Raw genomic sequence first — 13920 nt, 5'->3', positions numbered from 1 at the left:
AATACTTGGAGTTTTTCATCTCCGTTTCTTTCGTTTTAAACTACACTTCGATTCCTTCGAAATGAAACTAATTTCAATGAATTAAGAGTTAAATTGAGAGAGTTATTGTCAATCAATCGGAGGTAGGTCAGTAAATTGCTAAACCAAAGCGCGAGTCTAACTATTTCCATCATAACTCTCAAAATACTTGGAGTTTTTCATCTCCGTTTCTTTCGTTTTAAACTACACTTCGATTCCTTCGAAATGAAACTAATTTCAATGAATTACGAGTTAAATTGAGTGAGTTATGGTCAATCAATCGGAGGGAGGTCAGTAAATTGCTAAACTAAAGCGCGAGTCTAACTATTTCCATCATAACTCTCAAAATACTTGGAGTTTTTCATATCCGTTTCTTTCGTTTTAAACTACACTTCGATTCCTTCGAAATGAAACTAATTTCAATGAATTAAGAGTTAAATTAACTGAGTTATGATCAATCAATCGGAGGTAGGTCAGTAAATTGCTAAACCAAAGCGCGAGTCTAACTAATTCCATCATAACTCTCAAAATACTTGGAGTTTTTCATCTCCGTTTCTTTCGTTTTAAACTACACTTCGATTCCTTCGAAATGAAACTAATTTCAATGAATTACGAGTTAAATTGAGTGATTTATGGTCAATCAATCGGAGCGAGGTCAGTAAATTGCTAAACCAAAGCGCGAGTGTTACTATTTCCATCATAACTCTCAAAATACTTGGAGTTTTTCATCTCCGTTTCTTTCGTTTTAAACTACACTTCGATTCCTTCGAAATTAAACTAATTTAAATGAATTACGAGTTAAATTGAGAGAGTTATGGTCAATCAATCGGAGGTAGGTCAGTAAATTGCTAAACTAAAGCGCGAGTCTAACTATTTGCATCATAACTCTCAAGATACTTGGAGTTTTTCATCTCCGTTTCTTTCGTTTTAAACTACACTTCGATTCCTTCGAAATGAAACTAATTTAAATGAGTTAAGAGTTAAATTGAGAGAGTTATGGTCAATCAATCGGAGGTAGGTCAGTAAATTGCTAAACCAAAGCGCGAGTCTAACTATTTCTATCATAACTCTCAAGATACTTGGAGTTTTTCATCTCCGTTTCTTTCGTTTTAAACTACACTTCGATTCCTTCGAAATGAAACTAATTTAAATGAGTTAAGAGTTAAATTGAGAGAGTTATGGTCAATCAATCGGAGATAGGTCAGTAAATTGCTAAACCAAAGCGCGAGTCTAACTATTTCTATCATAACTCTCAAAATACTTGGAATTTTTCATCTCCGTTTCTTTCGTTTTAAACTACACTTCGATTCCTTCGAAATGAAACTAATTTCAATGAGTTAAGAGTTAAATTTAGAGAGTTATGGTCAATCAATCGGAGCTAGATCAGTAAATTGCTAAACCAAAGCGCGAGTCTAACTATTTCCATCATAACTCTCAAAATACTTGGAGTTTTTCATCTCCGTTTCTTTCGTTTTAAACTACACTTCGATTCCTTCGAAATGAAACTAATTTCAATGAATTACGAGTTAAATTGAGTGAGTTATGGTCAATTAATCGGAGGGAGGTCAGTAAATTGCTAAATCAAAGCGCGAGTCTAACTATTTCAATCATAACTCTCAAAATACTTGGAGTTTTTCATCTCCGTTTCTTTCGTTTTAAACTACACTTCGATTCCTTCGAAATGAAACTAATTTAAATGAATTACGAGTTAAATTGAGAGAGTTATGGTCAATCAATCGGAGGGAGGTCAGTAAATTGCTAAACTAAAGCGCGAGTCTAACTATTTCCATCATAACTCTCAAGATACTTGGAGTTTTTCATCTCCGTTTCTTTCGTTTTAAACTACACTTCGATTCCTTCGAAATGAAACTAATTTCAATGAGTTAAGAGTTAAATTAAGAGAGTTATGGTCAATCAATCGGAGGTAGGTCAGTAAATTGCTAAACCAAAGCGCGAGTCTAACTATTTCTATCATAACTCTCAAAATAGTTGGAATTTTTCATCTCCGTTTCTTTCGTTTTAAACTACACTTCGATTCCTTCGAAATGAACCTAATTTCAATGAATTAAGAGTTAAATTTAGAGAGTTATGGTCAATCAATCGGAGGTATGTCAGTAAATTGCTAAACTAAAGCGCGAGTCTAACAATTTCCATCATAACTCTCAAAATACTTGGAGTTTTTCATCTCCGTTTCTTTCGTTTTAAACTACACTTCGATTCCTTCGAAATGAAACTAATTTCAATGAGTTAAGAGTTAAATTTAGAGAGTTATGGTCAATCAATCGGAGCTAGATCAGTAAATTGCTAAACCAAAGCGCGAGTCTAACTATTTCCATCATAACTCTCAAAATACTTGGAGTTTTTCATCTCCGTTTCTTTCGTTTTAAACTACACTTCGATTCCTTCGAAATGAAACTAATTTCAATGAATTAAGAGTTAAATTGAGTGAGTTATGATCAATCAATCGGAGGTAGGTCAGTAAATTGCTAAACCAAAGCGCGAGTCTAACTATTTCCATCATAACTCTCAAAATACTTGGAGTTTTTCATCTCCGTTTCTTTCGTTTTAAACTACACTTCGATTCCTTCGAAATGAAACTAATTTCAATGAATTACGAGTTAAATTGAGTGATTTATGGTCAATCAATCGGAGGGAGGTCAGTAAATTGCTAAACCAAAGCGCGAGTCTAACTATTTCCATCATAACTCTCAAAATACTTGGAGTTTTTCATCTCCGTTTCTTTCGTTTTAAACTACACTTCGATTCCTTCGAAATGAAACTAATTTCAATGAATTACGAGTTAAATTGAGTGAGTTATGTTCAATCAATCGGAGGGAGGTCAGTAAATTGCTAAACTAAAGCGCGAGTCTAACTATTTCCATCATAACTCTCAAAATACTTGGAGTTTTTCATCTCCGTTTCTTTCGTTTTAAACTACACTTCGATTCCTTCGAAATGAAACTAATTTCAAAGACTTAAGAGTTAAATTGAGAGAGTTATGGTCAATTAATCGGATGTAGGACAGTAAATTGCTAAACCGAAGCGCGAGTCTAACTATTTCCATCATAACTCTCAAAATACTTGGAGTTTTTCATCTCCGTTTCTTTCGTTTTAAACTACACTTCGATTCCTTCGAAATGAAACTAATTACAATGAATTACGAGTTAAATTGAGTGAGTTATGGTCAATCAATCGGAGGTAGGTCAGTAAATTGCTAAACCAAAGCGCGAGTCTAACTATTTCCATCATCACTCTCAAAATACTTGGAGTTTTTCATCTCCGTTTCTTTCGTTTTAAACTACACTTCGATTCATTCGAAATGAAACTAAATTAAATGAATTACGACTTAAATTGAGAGAGTTATGGTCAATAAATCGGAGGTAGGTCAGTAAATTGCTAAACCAAAGCGCGAGTCTAACTATTTCCATCGTAACTCTCAAAATACTTAGAGTTTTTCATCTCCGTTTCTTTCGTTTTAAACTACACTTCGATTCCTTCGAAATGAAACTAATTTCAATGAGTTAAGAGTTAAATTGAGTGAGTTATGGTTAATCAATCGGAGGTAGGTCAATAAATTGCTAAACCAAAGCGCGAGTCTAACTATTTCCATCATAACTCTCAAAATACTTGGAGTTTTTCATCTCCGTCTCTTTCGTTTTAAACTACACTTCGATTCCTTCGAAATGAAACTAATTTTAATGAATTACGAGTTAAATTGAGTGATTTATGGTCAATCAATCGGAGGTAGATCAGTAAATTGCTAAACCAAAGCGCGAGTCTAACTATTTCCATAATAACTCTCAAAATACTTGGAGTTTTTCATCTCCGTTTCTTTCGTTTTAAACTACACTTCGATTCCTTCGAAATGAAACTAATTTCAATGAATTACGAGTTAAATTGAGTGATTTATGGTCAATCAATCGGAGGGAGGTCAGTAAATTGCTAAACCAAAGCGCGAGTCTAACTATTTCCATCATAACTGTCAAAATACTTGGAGTTTTTCATCTCCGTTTCTTTCGTTTTAAACTACACTTCGATTCCTTCGAAATGAAACTAATTTCAATGAGTTAAGAGTTAAATTGAGAGAGTTATGGTCAATCAATCGGAGGTAGGTCAGTAAATTGCTAAACCAAAGCGCGAGTCTAACTATTTCCATCATAACTCTCAAAATACTTGGAGTTTTTCATCTCCGTTTCTTTCGTTTTAAACTACACTTCGATTCCTTCGAAATGAAACTAATTTCAATGAATTAAGAGTTAAATTGAGAGAGTTATTGTCAATCAATCGGAGGTAGGTCAGTAAATTGCTAAACCAAAGCGCGAGTCTAACTATTTCCATCATAACTCTCAAAATACTTGGAGTTTTTCATCTCCGTTTCTTTCGTTTTAAACTACACTTCGATTCCTTCGAAATGAAACTAATTTCAATGAATTACGAGTTAAATTGAGTGAGTTATGGTCAATCAATCGGAGGGAGGTCAGTAAATTGCTAAACTAAAGCGCGAGTCTAACTATTTCCATCATAACTCTCAAAATACTTGGAGTTTTTCATATCCGTTTCTTTCGTTTTAAACTACACTTCGATTCCTTCGAAATGAAACTAATTTCAATGAATTAAGAGTTAAATTAACTGAGTTATGATCAATCAATCGGAGGTAGGTCAGTAAATTGCTAAACCAAAGCGCGAGTCTAACTAATTCCATCATAACTCTCAAAATACTTGGAGTTTTTCATCTCCGTTTCTTTCGTTTTAAACTACACTTCGATTCCTTCGAAATGAAACTAATTTCAATGAATTACGAGTTAAATTGAGTGATTTATGGTCAATCAATCGGAGCGAGGTCAGTAAATTGCTAAACCAAAGCGCGAGTGTTACTATTTCCATCATAACTCTCAAAATACTTGGAGTTTTTCATCTCCGTTTCTTTCGTTTTAAACTACACTTCGATTCCTTCGAAATTAAACTAATTTAAATGAATTACGAGTTAAATTGAGAGAGTTATGGTCAATCAATCGGAGGTAGGTCAGTAAATTGCTAAACTAAAGCGCGAGTCTAACTATTTGCATCATAACTCTCAAGATACTTGGAGTTTTTCATCTCCGTTTCTTTCGTTTTAAACTACACTTCGATTCCTTCGAAATGAAACTAATTTAAATGAGTTAAGAGTTAAATTGAGAGAGTTATGGTCAATCAATCGGAGGTAGGTCAGTAAATTGCTAAACCAAAGCGCGAGTCTAACTATTTCTATCATAACTCTCAAAATACTTGGAATTTTTCATCTCCGTTTCTTTCGTTTTAAACTACACTTCGATTCCTTCGAAATGAACCTAATTTCAATGAATTAAGAGTTAAATTGAGAGAGTTATGGTCAATCAATCGGAGGTATGTCAGTAAATTGCTAAACCAAAGCGCGAGTCTAACAATTTCCATCATAACTCTCAAAATACTTGGAGTTTTTCATCTCCGTTTCTTTCGTTTTAAACTACACTTCGATTCCTTCGAAATGAAACTAATTTCAATGAGTTAAGAGTTAAATTTAGAGAGTTATGGTCAATCAATCGGAGCTAGATCAGTAAATTGCTAAACCAAAGCGCGAGTCTAACTATTTCCATCATAACTCTCAAAATACTTGGAATTTTTCATCTCCGTTTCTTTCGTTTTAAACTACACTTCGATTCCTTCGAAATGAACCTAATTTCAATGAATTAAGAGTTAAATTGAGAGAGTTATGGTCAATCAATCGGAGGTATGTCAGTAAATTGCTAAACCAAAGCGCGAGTCTAACTATTTCTATCATAACTCTCAAAATACTTGGAGTTTTTCATCTCCGTTTCTTTCGTTTTAAACTACACTTCGATTCCTTCGAAATGAAACTAATTTCAATGAATTAAGAGTTAAATTGAGTGAGTTATGATCAATCAATCGGAGGTAGGTCAGTAAATTGCTAAACCAAAGCGCGAGTCTAACTATTTCCATCATAACTCTCAAAATACTTGGAGTTTTTCATCTCCGTTTCTTTCGTTTTAAACTACACTTCGATTCCTTTGAAATGAAACTAATTACAATGAATTACGAGTTAAATTGAGTGAGTTATGGTCAATCAATCGGAGGTAGGTCAGTAAATTGCTAAACCAAAGCGCGAGTCTAACTATTTCCATCATAACTCTCAAAATACTTGGAGTTTTTCATCTCCGTTTCTTTCGTTTTAAACTACACTTCGATTCATTCGAAATGAAACTAAATTAAATGAATTACGACTTAAATTGAGAGAGTTATGGTCAATCAATCGGAGGTAGGTCAGTAAATTGCTAAACCAAAGCGCGAGTCTAACTATTTCCATCATAACTCTCAAAATACTTGGAGTTTTTCATCTCCGTTTCTTTCGTTTTAAACTACACTTCGATTCCTTCGAAATGAAACTAATTACAATGAATTACGAGTTAAATTGAGTGAGTTCTGGTCAATCAATCGGAGGTAGGTCAGTAAATTGCTAAACCAAAGCGCGAGTCTAACTATTTCCATCATAACTCTCAAAATACTTGGAGTTTTTCATCTCCGTTTCTTTCGTTTTAAACTACACTTCGATTCATTCGAAATGAAACTAAATTAAATGAATTACGACATAAATTGAGAGAGTTATGGTCAGTCAATCGGAGGTAGGTCAGTAAATTGCTAAACCAAAGCGCGAGTCTAACTATTTCCATCATAACTCTCAAAATATTTGGAGTTTTTCATCTCCGTTTCTTTCGTTTTAAACTACACTTCGATTCCTTCGAAATGAAACTAATTTCAATGACTTAAGAGTTAAATTGAGAGAGTTATGGTCAATTAATCGGATGTATGACAGTAAATTGCTAAACCAAAGCGCGAGTCTAACTATTTCCATCATAACTCTCAAAATACTTGGAGTTTTTCATCTCCGTTTCTTTCGTTTTAAACTACACTTCGATTCCTTCGAAATGAAACTAATTTCAATGAGTTAAGAGTTAAATTGAGAGAGTTATGGTCAATCAATCGGAGGTAGGTCAGTAAATTGCTAAACCAAAGCGCGAGTCTAACTATTTCTATCATAACTCTCAAAATACTTGGAATTTTTCATCTCCGTTTCTTTCGTTTTAAACTACACTTCGATTCCTTCGAAATGAAACTAATTTCAATGAATTAAGAGTTAAATTGAGAGAGTTATGGTCAATCAATCGGAGGTATGTCAGTAAATTGCTAAACCAAAGCGCGAGTCTAACTATTTCTATCATAACTCTCAAAATACTTGGAATTTTTCATCTCCTTTTCTTTCGTTTTAAACTACACTTCGATTCCTTCGAAATGAAACTAATTTTAATGAATTAAGAGTTAAATTGAGAGAGTTATGGTCAATCAATCGGAGGTATGTCAGTAAATTGCTAAACCAAAGCGCAAGTCTAACTATTTCCATCATAACTCTCAAAATACTTGGAGTTTTTCATCTCCGTTTCTTTCATTTTAAACTACACTTCGATTCCTTCGAAATGAAACTAATTTCAATGAATTACGAGTTAAATTGAGTGATTTATGGTCAATCAATCGGAGGGAGGTCAGTAAATTGCTAAACCAAAGCGCGAGTCTAACTATTTCCATCATAACTGTCAAAATACTTGGAGTTTTTCATCTCCGTTTCTTTCGTTTTAAACTACACTTCGATTCCTTCGAAATGAAACTAATTTCAATGAGTTAAGAGTTAAATTGAGAGAGTTATGGTCAATCAATCGGAGGTAGGTCAGTAAATTGCTAAACCAAAGCGCGAGTCTAACTATTTCCATCATAACTCTCAAAATACTTGGAGTTTTTCATCTCCGTTTCTTTCGTTTTAAATTACACTTCGATTCCTTCGAAATAAAACTAATTTCAAAGAATTAAGAGTTAAATTGAGAGAGTTATTGTCAATCAATCGGAGGTAGGTCAGTAAATTGCTAAACCAAAGCGCGAGTCTAACTATTTCCATCATAACTCTCAAAATACTTGGAGTTTTTCATCTCCGTTTCTTTCGTTTTAAACTACACTTCGATTCCTTCGAAATGAAACTAATTTAAATGAATTACGAGTTAAATTGACAGAGTTATGGTCAATCAATCGGAGGTAGGTCAGTAAATTGCTAAACCAAAGCGCGAGTCTAACTATTTCCATCATAACTCTCAAAATACTTGGAGTTTTTCATCTCCGTTTCTTTCGTTTTAAACTACACTTCGATTCCTTCGAAATGAAACTAATTTCAATGAATTACGAGTTAAATTGAGTGATTTATGGTCAATCAATCGGAGGGAGGTCAGTAAATTGCTAAACCAAAGCGCGAGTCTAACTATTTCCATCATAACTCTCAAAATACTTGGAGTTTTTCATCTCCGTTTCTTTCGTTTTAAACTACACTTCGATTCCTTCGAAATGAAACTAATTTCAATGAATTACGAGTTAAATTGAGTGAGTTATGTTCAATCAATCGGAGGGAGGTCAGTAAATTGCTAAACTAAAGCGCGAGTCTAACTATTTCCATCATAACTCTCAAAATACTTGGAGTTTTTCATCTCCATTTCTTTCGTTTTAAACTACACTTCGATTCCTTCGAAATGAAATTAATTTCAATGACTTAAGAGTTAAATTGAGAGAGTTATGGTCAATTAATCGGATGTAGGACAGTAAATTGCTAAACCGAAGCGCGAGTCTAACTATTTCCATCATAACTCTCAAAATACTTGGAGTTTTTCATCTCCGTTTCTTTCGTTTTAAACTACACTTCGATTCCTTCGAAATGAAACTAATTACAATGAATTACGAGTTAAATTGAGTGAGTTATGGTCAATCAATCGGAGGTAGGTCAGTAAATTGCTAAACCAAAGCGCGAGTCTAACTATTTCCATCATAACTCTCAAAATACTTGGAGTTTTTCATCTCCGTTTCTTTCGTTTTAAACTACACTTCGATTCATTCGAAATGAAACTAAATTAAATGAATTACGACTTAAATTGAGAGAGTTATGGTCAATCAATCGGAGGTAGGTCAGTAAATTGCTAAACCAAAGCGCGAGTCTAACTATTTCCATCATAACTCTCAAAATATTTGGAGTTTTTCATCTCCGTTTCTTTCGTTTTAAACTACACTTCGATTCCTTCGAAATGAAACTAATTTCAATGACTTAAGAGTTAAATTGAGAGAGTTATGGTCAATTAATCGGATGTATGACAGTAAATTGCTAAACCAAAGCGCGAGTCTAACTATTTCCATCATAACTCTCAAAATACTTGGAGTTTTTCATCTCCGTTTCTTTCGTTTTAAACTACACTTCGATTCCTTCGAAATGAAACTAATTTCAATGAGTTAAGAGTTAAATTTAGAGAGTTATGGTCAATCAATCGGAGGTAGGTCAGTAAATTGCTAAACCAAAGCGCGAGTCTAACTATTTCAATCATAACTCTCAAAATACTTGGAATTTTTCATCTCCGTTTCTTTCGTTTTAAACTACACTTCGATTCCTTCGAAATGAAACTAATTTCAATGAATTAAGAGTTAAATTGAGATAGTTATGGTCAATCAATCGGAGGTATGTCAGTAAATTGCTAAACCAAAGCGCGAGTCTAACTATTTCTATCATAACTCTCAAAATACTTGGAATTTTTCATCTCCGTTTCTTTCGTTTTAAACTACACTTCGATTCCTTCGAAATGAAACTAATTTTAATGAATTAAGAGTTAAATTGAGAGAGTTATGGTCAATTAATCGGAGGTATGTCAGTAAATTGCTAAACCAAAGCGCAAGTCTAACTATTTCCATCATAACTCTCAAAATACTTGGAGTTTTTCATCTCCGTTTCTTTCATTTTAAACTACACTTCGATTCCTTCGAAATGAAACTAATTTCAATGAATTACGAGTTAAATTGAGTGATTTATGGTCAATCAATCGGAGGGAGGTCAGTAAATTGCTAAACCAAAGCGCGAGTCTAACTATTTCCATCATAACTGTCAAAATACTTGGAGTTTTTCATCTCCGTTTCTTTCGTTTTAAACTACACTTCGATTCCTTCGAAATGAAACTAATTTCAATGAGTTAAGAGTTAAATTGAGAGAGTTATGGTCAATCAATCGGAGGTAGGTCAGTAAATTGCTAAACCAAAGCGCGAGTCTAACTATTTCCATCATAACTCTCAAAATACTTGGAGTTTTTCATCTCCGTTTCTTTCGTTTTAAACTACACTTCGATTCCTTCGAAATGAAACTAATTTCAATGAATTAAGAGTTAAATTGAGAGAGTTATTGTCAATCAATCGGAGGTAGGTCAGTAAATTGCTAAACCAAAGCGCGAGTCTAACTATTTCCATCATAACTCTCAAAATACTTGGAGTTTTTCATCTCCGTTTCTTTCGTTTTAAACTACACTTCGATTCCTTCGAAATGAAACTAATTTCAATGAATTACGAGTTAAATTGAGTGAGTTATGGTCAATCAATCGGAGGGAGGTCAGTAAATTGCTAAACTAAAGCGCGAGTCTAACTATTTCCATCATAACTCTCAAAATACTTGGAGTTTTTCATCTCCGTTTCTTTCGTTTTAAACTACACTTCGATTCCTTCGAAATGAAACTAATTTCAATGAATTAAGAGTTAAATTGAGTGAGTTATGATCAATCAATTGGAGGTAGGTCAGTAAATTGCTAAACCAAAGCGCGAGTCTAACTATTTCCATCATAACTCTCAAAATACTTGGAGTTTTTCATCTCCGTTTCTTTCGTTTTAAACTACACTTCGATTCCTTCGAAATGAAACTAATTTCAATGAATTACGAGTTAAATTGAGTGATTTATGGTCAATAAATCGGAGGGAGGTCAGTAAATTGCTAAACCAAAGCGCGAGTCTAACTATTTCCATCATAACTCTCAAAATACTTGGAGTTTTTCATCTCCGTTTCTTTCGTTTTAAACTACACTTCGATTCCTTCGAAATGAAACTAATTTCAATGAATTACGAGTTAAATTGAGTGAGTTATGTTCAATCAATCGGAGGGAGGTCAGTAAATTGCTAAACTAAAGCGCGAGTCTAACTATTTCCATCATAACTCTCAAAATACTTGGAGTTTTTCATCTCCGTTTCTTTCGTTTTAAACTACACTTCGATTCCTTCGAAATGAAACTAATTTCAATGACTTAAGAGTTAAATTGAGAGAGTTATGGTCAATTAATCGGATGTAGGACAGTAAATTGCTAAACCAAAGCGCGAGTCTAACAATTTCCATCATAACTCTCAAAATACTTGGAGTTTTTCATCTCCGTTTCTTTCGTTTTAAACTACACTTCGATTCCTTCGAAATGAAACTAATTACAATGAATTACGAGTTAAATTGAGTGAGTTATGGTCAATCAATCGGAGGTAGGTCAGTAAATTACTAAACCAAAGCGCGAGTCTAACTATTTCCATCCTAACTCTCAAAATACTTAGAGTTTTTCATCTCCGTTTTTTTCGTTTTAAACTACACTTCGATTCCTTCGAAATGAAACTAATTTAAATGAATTACGACTTAAATTGAGAGAGTTATGGTCAATCAATCGGAGGTAGGTCAGTAAATTTTCTAAACCAAAGCGCGAGTCTAACTATTTCCATCATAACTCTCAAAATACTTGGAGTTTTTCATCTCCGTTTCTTTCGTTTTAAACTACACTTCGATTCCTTCGAAATGAAACTAATTTCAATGACTTAAGAGTTAAATTGAGAGAGTTATGGTCAATTAATCGGATGTATGACAGTAAATTGCTAAACCAAAGCGCGAGTCTAACTATTTCCATCATAACTCTCAAAATACTTGGAGTTTTTCATCTCCGTTTCTTTCGTTTTAAACTACACTTCGATTCCTTCGAAATGAAGATATTTCAAAGAATTTTGAGTTAAATTGAGTGTGTTATGGTCAATCAATCGGAGGTAGGTCAGTAAATTGCTAAACCAAAGCGCGAGTCTAACTATTTCCATCATAACTCTCAAAATACTTGGAGTTTTTCATCTCCGTTTCTTTCGTTTTAAACTACACTTCGATTCATTCGAAATGAAACTAAATTAAATGAATTACGACTTAAATTGAGAGAGTTATGGTCAATCAATCGGAGGTAGGTCAGTAAATTGCTAAACCAAAGCGCGAGTCTAACTATTTCCATCATAACTCTCAAAATATTTGGAGTTTTTCATCTCCGTTTCTTTCGTTTTAAACTACACTTCGATTCCTTCGAAATGAAACTAATTTCAATGACTTAAGAGTTAAATTGAGAGAGTTATGGTCAATTAATCGGATGTATGACAGTAAATTGCTAAACCAAAGCGCGAGTCTAACTATTTCCATCATAACTCTCAAAATACTTGGAGTTTTTCATCTCCGTTTCTTTCGTTTTAAACTACACTTCGATTCCTTCGAAATGAAACTAATTTCAATGAGTTAAGAGTTAAATTGAGAGAGTTATGGTCAATCAATCGGAGGTAGGTCAGTAAATTGCTAAACCAAAGCGCGAGTCTAACTATTTCAATCATAACTCTCAAAATACTTGGAATTTTTCATCTCCGTTTCTTTCGTTTTAAACTACACTTCGATTCCATCGAAATGAAACTAATTTCAATGAATTAAGAGTTAAATTGAGATAGTTATGGTCAATCAATCGGAGGTATGTCAGTAAATTGCTAAACCAAAGCGCGAGTCTAACTATTTCTATCATAACTCTCAAAATACTTGGAATTTTTCATCTCCGTTTCTTTCGTTTTAAACTACACTTCGATTCCTTCGAAATGAAACTAATTTTAATGAATTAAGAGTTAAATTGAGAGAGTTATGGTCAATTAATCGGAGGTATGTCAGTAAATTGCTAAACCAAAGCGCAAGTCTAACTATTTCCATCATAACTCTCAAAATACTTGGAGTTTTTCATCTCCGTTTCTTTCATTTTAAACTACACTTCGATTCCTTCGAAATGAAACTAATTTCAATGAATTACGAGTTAAATTGAGTGATTTATGGTCAATCAATCGGAGGGAGGTCAGTAAATTGCTAAACCAAAGCGCGAGTCTAACTATTTCCATCATAACTGTCAAAATACTTGGAGTTTTTCATCTCCGTTTCTTTCGTTTTAAACTACACTTCGATTCCTTCGAAATGAAACTAATTTCAATGAGTTAAGAGTTAAATTGAGAGAGTTATGGTCAATCAATCGGAGGTAGGTCAGTAAATTGCTAAACCAAAGCGCGAGTCTAACTATTTCCATCATAACTCTCAAAATACTTGGAGTTTTTCATCTCCGTTTCTTTCGTTTTAAACTACACTTCGATTCCTTCGAAATGAAACTAATTTCAATGAATTAAGAGTTAAATTGAGAGAGTTATTGTCAATCAATCGGAGGTAGGTCAGTAAATTGCTAAACCAAAGCGCGAGTCTAACTATTTCCATCATAACTCTCAAAATACTTGGAGTTTTTCATCTCCGTTTCTTTCGTTTTAAACTACACTTCGATTCCTTCGAAATGAAACTAATTTCAATGAATTACGAGTTAAATTGAGTGAGTTATGGTCAATCAATCGGAGGGAGGTCAGTAAATTGCTAAACTAAAGCGCGAGTCTAACTATTTCCATCATAACTCTCAAAATACTTGGAGTTTTTCATCTCCGTTTCTTTCGTTTTAAACTACACTTCGATTCCTTCGAAATGAAACTAATTTCAATGAATTAAGAGTTAAATTGAGTGAGTTATGATCAATCAATCGGAGGTAGGTCAGTAAATTGCTAAACCAAAGCGCGAGTCTAACTATTTCCATCATAACTCTCAAAATACTTGGAGTTTTTCATCTCCGTTTCTTTCGTTTTAAACTACACTTCGATTCCTTCGAAATGAAACTAATTTCAATGAATTACGAG

The sequence above is a fragment of the Tasmannia lanceolata genome, unplaced genomic scaffold, assembly GCF_043159265.1.
Source record: "Tasmannia lanceolata isolate RefF3 unplaced genomic scaffold, GAP_Taslan_0.1 ptg000044l, whole genome shotgun sequence".
NCBI lineage: Eukaryota > Viridiplantae > Streptophyta > Magnoliopsida > Canellales > Winteraceae > Tasmannia > Tasmannia lanceolata.
The sequence above is the reverse complement of the archived record's forward strand: the minus strand, read 5'-3'. Positions refer to the sequence as shown.